General features: G+C 40.9%; 1 pseudogene; it reads right to left on the bottom strand.

Annotated features, from left to right (window-relative positions):
* Positions 1-292: 292 nt before the first annotated feature.
* LOC113275285 lies at positions 293-3,242 on the bottom strand (annotated as a pseudogene).
* Positions 3,243-8,547: the final 5,305 nt, after the last annotated feature.

Here is an 8,547-nt window from a genome sequence, read left to right on the forward strand (position 1 = left end):
CCTTTTGTACCTTTTTTTTCCTGATATATATCTTGGCCATGTGCACTCTTAATGTGCACAATTTAAGAGTGCACACGCTAAAGAAGCTCAGGCTTAAACCCGCAGGCAATGTTGGACTTATGGATCTGAGTTAAGAAATAATCTTATATTTGTTCAATGGAGGCGCTACAACTTGCAGGTATTAGGATTTATATTCAGAAAAGTTATGTTTGTCTAGGGAACTAGAGAAGTTCTTTTTCTAGCCAAACTTGAAAACCAGATAGATAAAAGAGGCAGCAGGACCGCTAGGACATACCAAAAAAATATAATGAAACATAGACAATTCTGTAGGAAACTATGCAGAACAGGTAATGTAAAGAAAATATCCAGGGCAGCCAAAAAGAGAAGTACCCTCAAACTAAGTGTCTAAAGCAGAAAAGGGAAAAAAAAAACAAAAACAAAAACAAAAAAGAAAGCTAAGAAAGCTAATTCTGTTCAAGAGAAAGTGCTAGTACTAGAAACTCAAAGCAATCTACCAAGGGCTTAGTCGACCTCCTCCATGTTGCTGCCCTCAGCAGCATCTTCAACAAGTTCAGGCATCTCTGCATCAACTTCGGTGTCAGCACTCTCTTCATCAATGCTCAAACCCAACTTCAACATCCTGTGGATTCTGTTGCCGAAGGTAGTTGGCTCCTCGAGACTGAAACCAGATGTAAGAAGAGCCGTCTCAAACAACAGGAGAACCAAATCCTTCACAGACTTGTCATTCTTGTCAGCATCAGCCCTCTTCCTGAGCTCCTCCATGATTGAGTTTTCAGGGTTGATCTCCATGGTCTTCTTGCTGGCCATGTATCCAGCCGTGCTTGAATCCCTCAAAGCTTGTGCCTTCATGATCTCTCCATGTTAGCAGTCCAACCATACTCTCCAGTAACCAAAACACAGGGAGATTCAACAACACGCTCAGAGACAACAACCTTCTCAACTTTGTCGCCCAACACTTCCTTAATCACCTTGCATAGACCCTCAAACTTCTCCTTCAATGTCTAGGCCTTCTTCTTTTCATCCTCACTTTCCTCCAACTTCAATCCCTCCTTGGTGGCAGATACAAGTTTCTTTCCCTCGTAATCCTTCAACTGACCAACAGCATACTCATCAATAGCATCAACCATGTAAAGCACTTCATAACCTTTCTTCTTCAACCTCTCGAGGAAAGGAGAGTTCTCAACTGCTTTCTTGCTCTCACCAGTAATGTAGAAGATGTCACTCTGACCCTCCTTCATTCGGGTCACGTAGTCTTTCAAGCTGGTCATCTCAACACCACTCTTGGTTGAGTGGTATCGAAGCAAATCAGCAATCTTTGACTTGTTGGTAGAATCCTCATGGATTCCAAGCTTGAGGTTCTTGGAAAAGGCTTCATAGAACTTGGTATAATCTTCTTTGTTCTCAGCAATCTCAAAGAAGAGCTCAAGACACTTCTTCACCAAGTTCTTGCGGATGACCTTAAGGATCTTGTTCTGCTGCAGCATCTCTCTAGAAATGTTAAGGGGAAGGTCCTCTGAATCAACAATACCCTTAACAAAGCTGAGGTACTCAGGAATGAGATCCTCACAGTTATCCATGATGAACACACGTTGAACGTACAACTTGATGTTGTTGGGCTTCTTCTTTGTGTCAAAGAGATCGAATGGGGCTCTCTTGGGAACAAAGAGAACTGCCTAAATTCGAGCTGCTCTTCAACTTCAAAATGCTTCACAGCCAAATGCTCCTCCCAGTCATTGGTGAGACTCTTGTAGAAGGCAGCATACTCGTCCTTTGTGATCTCATCTGGCTTCCTCATCCAGATAGGCTTTTGCTTGTTCATCACTTCCCATTCATGGGGTACTTCCTTGATAGTCTTCTTTTTCTTCTCCGCCTTCTCCTTTTCTTCATCAACCTCCTCTACCTTTCCCTCTTCATCTTTCATCTCCTCATCCTCGTCGTCATCTGAGATTTCCTTCTCAGTGGTTTCTCTGTCCACAAAGAGATTGGGTAGCTGATGAACTCAGAATGCTTCTTGACCAAATCCTTCAATCTGCGCTCCTCAAGGTACTCAAGCTGATCATCCTTGAGATGAAGGGTGATCTTAGTACCCCTGCCAAGAACCTCACCAGAAGTAGCCCTGGTAACAGTGAAAGACCCTCCAGCCTGTGATTCCCAAACATACTGCTCATCATCATTGTGCTTGGTGGTAACAATAACCTTATCAGCAACCAGGTATGCAGATTAGAAACCGACACCAAACTGCCCAATCATGCTGACATCAGCACCAGCAGCCAAAGCTTCCATGAATTCTTTTGTTCCAGACCTTGCAATGGTACCAAGGTTGTTCACCAAATCTGACTTGGTCATACCAATACCACTATCAATAAGGGTAAGGGTGTTGTTGGCTTTGTCAGGGATGACGTGAATAAAGAGCTCAGGCTGAGAATCAAGCTTGGTCTTATCAGTCAAACCCTCAAATCTGATTTTGTCCAAGGCATCGGAAGAGTTACTGATAAGCTCCCTGAGAAAGATCTCCTTGTTAGAGTAGAAAGTATTGATGATCAAACTGAGAAGCTGGTTGATCTCAGCTTGGAAAGCAAACGTCTCAGTATCCGCCATTGATGAAAAAAAAAAAGCTCTGTGGTTATTGAAGAAAAAATTAAAGATGGTGATATGAGAAAACGCAATTAGAGTTTCGAGCTTGTGTGTGATCATTGATTTCTCGTATCGTATTTATAGCTTGAAAATACGATAACTTGATAAGCAAGTGATTCCTAAAATTACGAGACTCTTTGAAGAGAAAAAAACTCAGAGTACTCTGGAAATTCTTAGCTTCCCTAAATAAACGTAACTTCTCAACATATTTATTTTGCCTAAAAATTCGAATAATTAAAAAATACCAAAATTAGACACAGAAATCGTGTAATCATGCTGCAATTGCCAGCGAATGTGGCTTTCATTTGATAAAGAAAAAATTTCATTTCAAATTTGAACTAAAAAAAAAAAGAAGAAGATAATGATTACCTGATTGCGTTACCGCGAATCTCGGAGGAAATTTCCGCTAATTAACAGCTGATAAACGATCAACAAGCCTCTTCCTCCCTTGATTAGAATCAGTTGATGAATCTGATTCGAGCTCTGGTTGTTGAGCTCGTGAAGATGAAAATCCATCTAGGTTTTTGCATATTGAAAGACAATAATCTTAGAATCTAGATATGGTTATGAATAGTCTCACAATTGTGTAGACTCTATGATCTTTCATTGAGTATTTATAATAACAAGTTTACAAAGAATGAGGAAGAATACAACAGAAATAAAACTAGAGTGCAGGGTTGTTTATCGTAAGACTCGATCCTAGCTGAAGACTAGCAACAATATAGACGACTGTGTCTTGGTCATAGCTGTAGTGATGACTTTGTCTTGGTCACGGCTGTACCACTGGCATGGTACATTGGGTGAATCTGTCATATCATGGATACAAATCCAATACCCCCCTCAAGTTAGAGCGGGAGGAGTGTGAGGCCGAATGCCTAACTTTCCTGCAAGACGTTTAAAATGATCCACTCCAAGTGGTTTGGTAAATAGGTCAGCTAATTGAGCTGCTGATGGAATATGAGTTGGTTTGATGAGCCCAGAGAGAAGTTTTTCGCGAACAAAATAGCAGTCAATTTCGATGTGCTTAGTCCGTTCATGAAACACTGGGTTCTCAGAAATGTGAATGGCAGCTTGATTATCACAATAAACTGGAATGGGCTGAGGAAGACAAATACGAAGATCAGTAAATAAGTAATGGAGCCATTGTAGTTCAGAAGTTAATCTGGCTAAAGCTCTATACTCTGCTTCAGCAGAGGAAAGGGAGATTGTGGGCTGTTTCTTGGATTTCCAAGAGATAGGACTATCTCCAAGCATCGTGAAATAGCCAGTCGTGGAACGACGAGTAGTTGGGAAACCTGCCCAATCTGAGTCAGTATAACCGACAAGAGTGAGAGAGCTACTGGCAGAGAGAAAAATGCCATGACTGACGGTGCCCTTAAGATAACGAACAACACAATGTGCAGCTTCCAAATGAGTAGAACGGGGTTGCTGCATAAACTGGCTTAGATAATTTACAGAGTAAGTGATATCAGGTCGAGTGACCTGTAGGTAGAGAAGCCGTCCAATAAGGCGACGATAGACACTAGGATCAGGAAGAAGATCACCTGAAGTTGGTAGAAGTTTGAGATGCTGTTCCATTGGAGAAGGAGAAACCTTAGCACCTAAAAGGCCAGAATCGTTAACAATATCAAGAATGTATTTGCGTTGGCAAAGAAAGAGACCCTCGGGAGAACGGGAAACTTCAATGCCCAAAAAATATTGCAGACGACCAAGATCTTTTAGTGAAAATTGAGATGCAAGCCTTTGCTTCATGTTGTGAATAGCAGAATCATTATTACCTGTGATGATAATATCATCAACGTCGACCAAAATATAAATAGAAGTGGTACCTGAATGATAGGTGAAGAGAGAATAATCAGCTCGAGATTGAATAAAACCTTCTTGCAGTAAGAATGCAGAGAACTTAGCAAACCACTGACGAGATGCCTGCTTGAGTCCGTAAAGAGATTTATGGAGCTTATAGACATGAGTATCTCCCTTTTTCTGAAATCCAGGAGGGAGTTTCATGTAGATGTCTTCATGAATATCACCTTGTAAGAAGGCATTATTAACATCCAGTTGATGCAAAGACCAATGGTGAATAGCAGCAATAGATAATAAGACACGGACTGTGACGAGTTTAGCAACAGGAGCAAAAGTATCATGGAAATCAATGCCCTCCTGTTGGGTGTACCCTTTAGCAACAAGTCGTGCTTTACGACGTTCGATTGTGCCATCTGGACGATATTTGAGTTTAAAAACCCATTTACAGCCGATGGCAGATTTGCCAGGCGGAAGATTAATGATGGTGAAAGTGTCATTATCCAAGAGTGCAGTGTGTTCTTTAACGATGGCATCACGCCATTCTGGAATTTTGATGGCCTCCGTAAATGTACGTGGTTCCTCATTGGTAATGACAGATGAGAGAAAAGCACGATGTTGCGGGGAGAATTTGTCAAAAGAAAGATAATTGGTAATAGGATAAAGCGTATTGGAAATACCTGATTGAACGGAGAAAACATAATCTCGCAGATGGGTTGGAGGGTGAGATTGTCTAGTGGATCGTCGTGGTAAGTGCTCTGCATCAGACACAGTAGGAGGTACAAAAAGTGTAGGGCTAGAAGGCAGGATGAAGGATGAACTGGAAGGAGAACTGGTAGAAGATACGGGAGTAGTAGTATGAGGATAAATAGTTGATATAGGAGGAAATCCCGTGGTGGGAGGAGATGCTGTGGGTAAATCATCATAGTAAACTTCCTCTGGTGGAGAAGAATGTAAAAAAACAGTAGATGGAAGCTGTGCATCTTTAAAAGGAAAATATTGTTCATGAAAAACGACATCTCTGGAGACAAAAATAGATTTGGTTTCAAGGTTTAAGATAATATAGCCTTTATGGTTACGTGGGTAACCCAAAAAGACACCAGGAATTGCCCTGGAATCAAATTTGGAGGAAACATTTGCATTCCTGGCAAAACACAAGCAACCAAATATTCTCAAGTGACGATAAGTGGGTAACTTGCCAAGTAGAATTTCATGAGGAGTTTTGTGTGAAAGAATTGGAGTAGGCATTTTGTTAATCAAATAGGCAGCCGTTAAAACACATTCTCCCCAATAATCAATAGGAAGATGTGCTTGAAAACGAAGGGCTCTAGCCACATTGAGTAAATGGCGATGTTTACGTTCAACAACTCCATTTTGTTGAGGAGTGGACACACAACTGCGTTGGTGATGAATGCCTCGATCAGCAAACCAAGTCTGGATAGCCTGAGATAAAAAGTCAGTCCCATTGTCTGACTGGAAACGTTGCAACAAAGGCAAGTATGGTACTGTGGTACCAGTGGAGATGTGTGAAATATGATGTGCATATTGGGTTGCAACAAAGTTAGTGAAAAATTTGATGAAAGTAAGAGTTTCAGACTTTGTTTGCATGAGAAAAACCCATGTGCAGCGAGAAAAATCATCTACAATGGTTAAGAAATAACGTGCACCATTAGAAGAGGGTGTAGAAAAAGGTCCCCAGATATCACAATGAATTAACTCAAAACAACGTTTGGAAGAAATTTTATTCTTAGGAAAAGATAATCGACTTTGTTTGGCCATGGGACAAACATCACATAAGGAAGAATTACTTGAATGAATATAATCAAAATTACGACAAAGAAATTTAAAACGGTCTAGGCTAGGATGACCTAGCCGACAGTGCCAGACATCTAAGATGGCTTTACTACATAAGGCAGTAGGTGATGTTTGCTGCTGTTGATGAAATTGAAGATGATATAATCCAGAGATGAGACTAGCCTGACCAATCACTCTCTGTGTGACTCGGTCCTGAAAGAAACAAATGTGTTCAAAGAAATAAGCAACACAATTAGATTGACGGGTCAATTGACTGATAGAAATAAGATTAAACTTGAAACTTGGAATATGGTGCACATTGGAAAGTTTTAGCGTAGGGGAAAAAACCACCTCACCAATGTGCTTAACCACAGAGAAGGAACCATCTGGTAATTGCATTTGAATCAAGGAAGTGACAGGCATATAAGAAGTAAAAAACTTTAAAGAATTGCAAATATGGTGTGTAGCACCACTGTCTACAAACCAGGGATCAAGGAAGGATGTTGTCAGAATTGTACCTGCAAAGTGGCACGAGGCTCCAGCTGAGAAGGATCCGTTGGAGGATTAATGAGTGCTAAGAGCCTAGCATATTGATCAGCAGATAAGGATGGAAGAGCTGGGTGAATAGTAGTCGAGTCAGACGGCATGGCTGCAGCAGCAGCAATTGGAGGAGTAGGGATTGAAGCAGGAAAACCATGCAGCTTATAGCATTTGTCTCTAACATGACCATGTCTGTTATAGAAATCACAATGGGACCTCTGACGCTTGTGCTGACTAGTAGGGAGACGAGAGGAAGATGAAAAATGTCGATTGGTGTTGAGTGCAGCAGATTCGACAACAAGCATAGGAAGGGAAGTGATATTCTGTTGTTCCTCCTCCTGCTGGACGAGATTAAAAATCCTCAAGGCAGTAGGAAATGGTTCCATTGTAAGAATCTGACTGCGAAGATTGGAGAATCTGTCATGGAGGCCTTGGAGAAACTTCATTGCACGATCCCGTTCCAATCGTTCAAGCATGGATTTTCCAGCACCACAGATGCAAGCTTCTGTGCTGGCCACCAATGAGTCATACTGATCCCAGAGAGTTTTTATTTTCGTGTAATAAAGTGAGACTGGCATTGATTCCTGACGAATGCTAGCAATAGCAGATTTAAGACGAAAAAGAATTGGTGCATTGGAAATACAGAACCTTACTTGTAAATCTTTCCAGATTGCATGGGAGGATGCAGCATACAGGCAACTGGCTCGAATGTCTGGATGCACAGAGTTAAGTAACCAGCTGCCTACCAAGTCATCACAGCGTTTCCAACAGCGGTGGGTTAGATCATCAGCAGGTGGAGGTAACGATCCATCAACAAAGCCTAATTTGCCTTTAGCATTGAATGCTTTGGTAATACCTCGTACCCATGAACCATAGTTATCTCCTTAAAGAAGTGGAGAAAACAAAACAGTGGCAGGATTATCACTGGGGTGAATAATGTAAGGATCTAGAACAAGTCTAGTGTTTCCATTGGATTGATTATCCAGAGGTGGATGAGTTGGAGAAACAGGAGGAGATTCAACCATGATGAAGGTTGCAGAGATTGAGCGGAAGGAAAAATAAATAAATTAGGGTTCGTAGGATCTTTTACAAGGAATATACCATCTTAGAATCTAGATATGGTTATGAATAGTATCACAATTGTGTAGACTCTATGATCTTTCATTGAGTATTTATAATAACAAGTTTACAAAGAATGAGGAAGAATACAACAGAAATAAAACTGGAGTGCAGGGTTGTTTATCGTAAGACTCGATCCTAGCTGAAGACTAGCAACAATATAGACGACTGTGTCTTGATCATAGCTGTAGTGATGACTTTGTCTTGGTCACGGCTGTACCACTGGCGTGGTACATTGGGTGAATCTGTTATATCATGGATACAAATCCAATAAATAAAATCTTGTTCGAGTAACTTTAATTTGAGATTGTTCTTCTTCTTGTTGCTGTTGCCATGGCTAGGGCCACGATTCAGAGATTTCTCTCTGGCTTTTGGTTTCATCTTTGGAAACAGACAGACTCATCTTCTTTGACGTGGCGCTTTAATGTTGAACTTCACAGACGGAGGAAATGATGATATTATACTGTGTTGCTTACTTAGCTACTATACTCCATCTGGTTATGTGCTTACACGTAACCTGAGTCTCAGATGTTAAATCGTTTGTATTTTTTCGTTTTTCTGTTGCCTGACTCGACTCATAGTCACACATCTGACTGTATGTTTCTTTTGATTTCTTTGGTGGACATTCTTAAAAGTTTT

Source organism: Papaver somniferum, chromosome 4 (genome assembly GCF_003573695.1).
Source record: "Papaver somniferum cultivar HN1 chromosome 4, ASM357369v1, whole genome shotgun sequence".
NCBI lineage: Eukaryota > Viridiplantae > Streptophyta > Magnoliopsida > Ranunculales > Papaveraceae > Papaver > Papaver somniferum.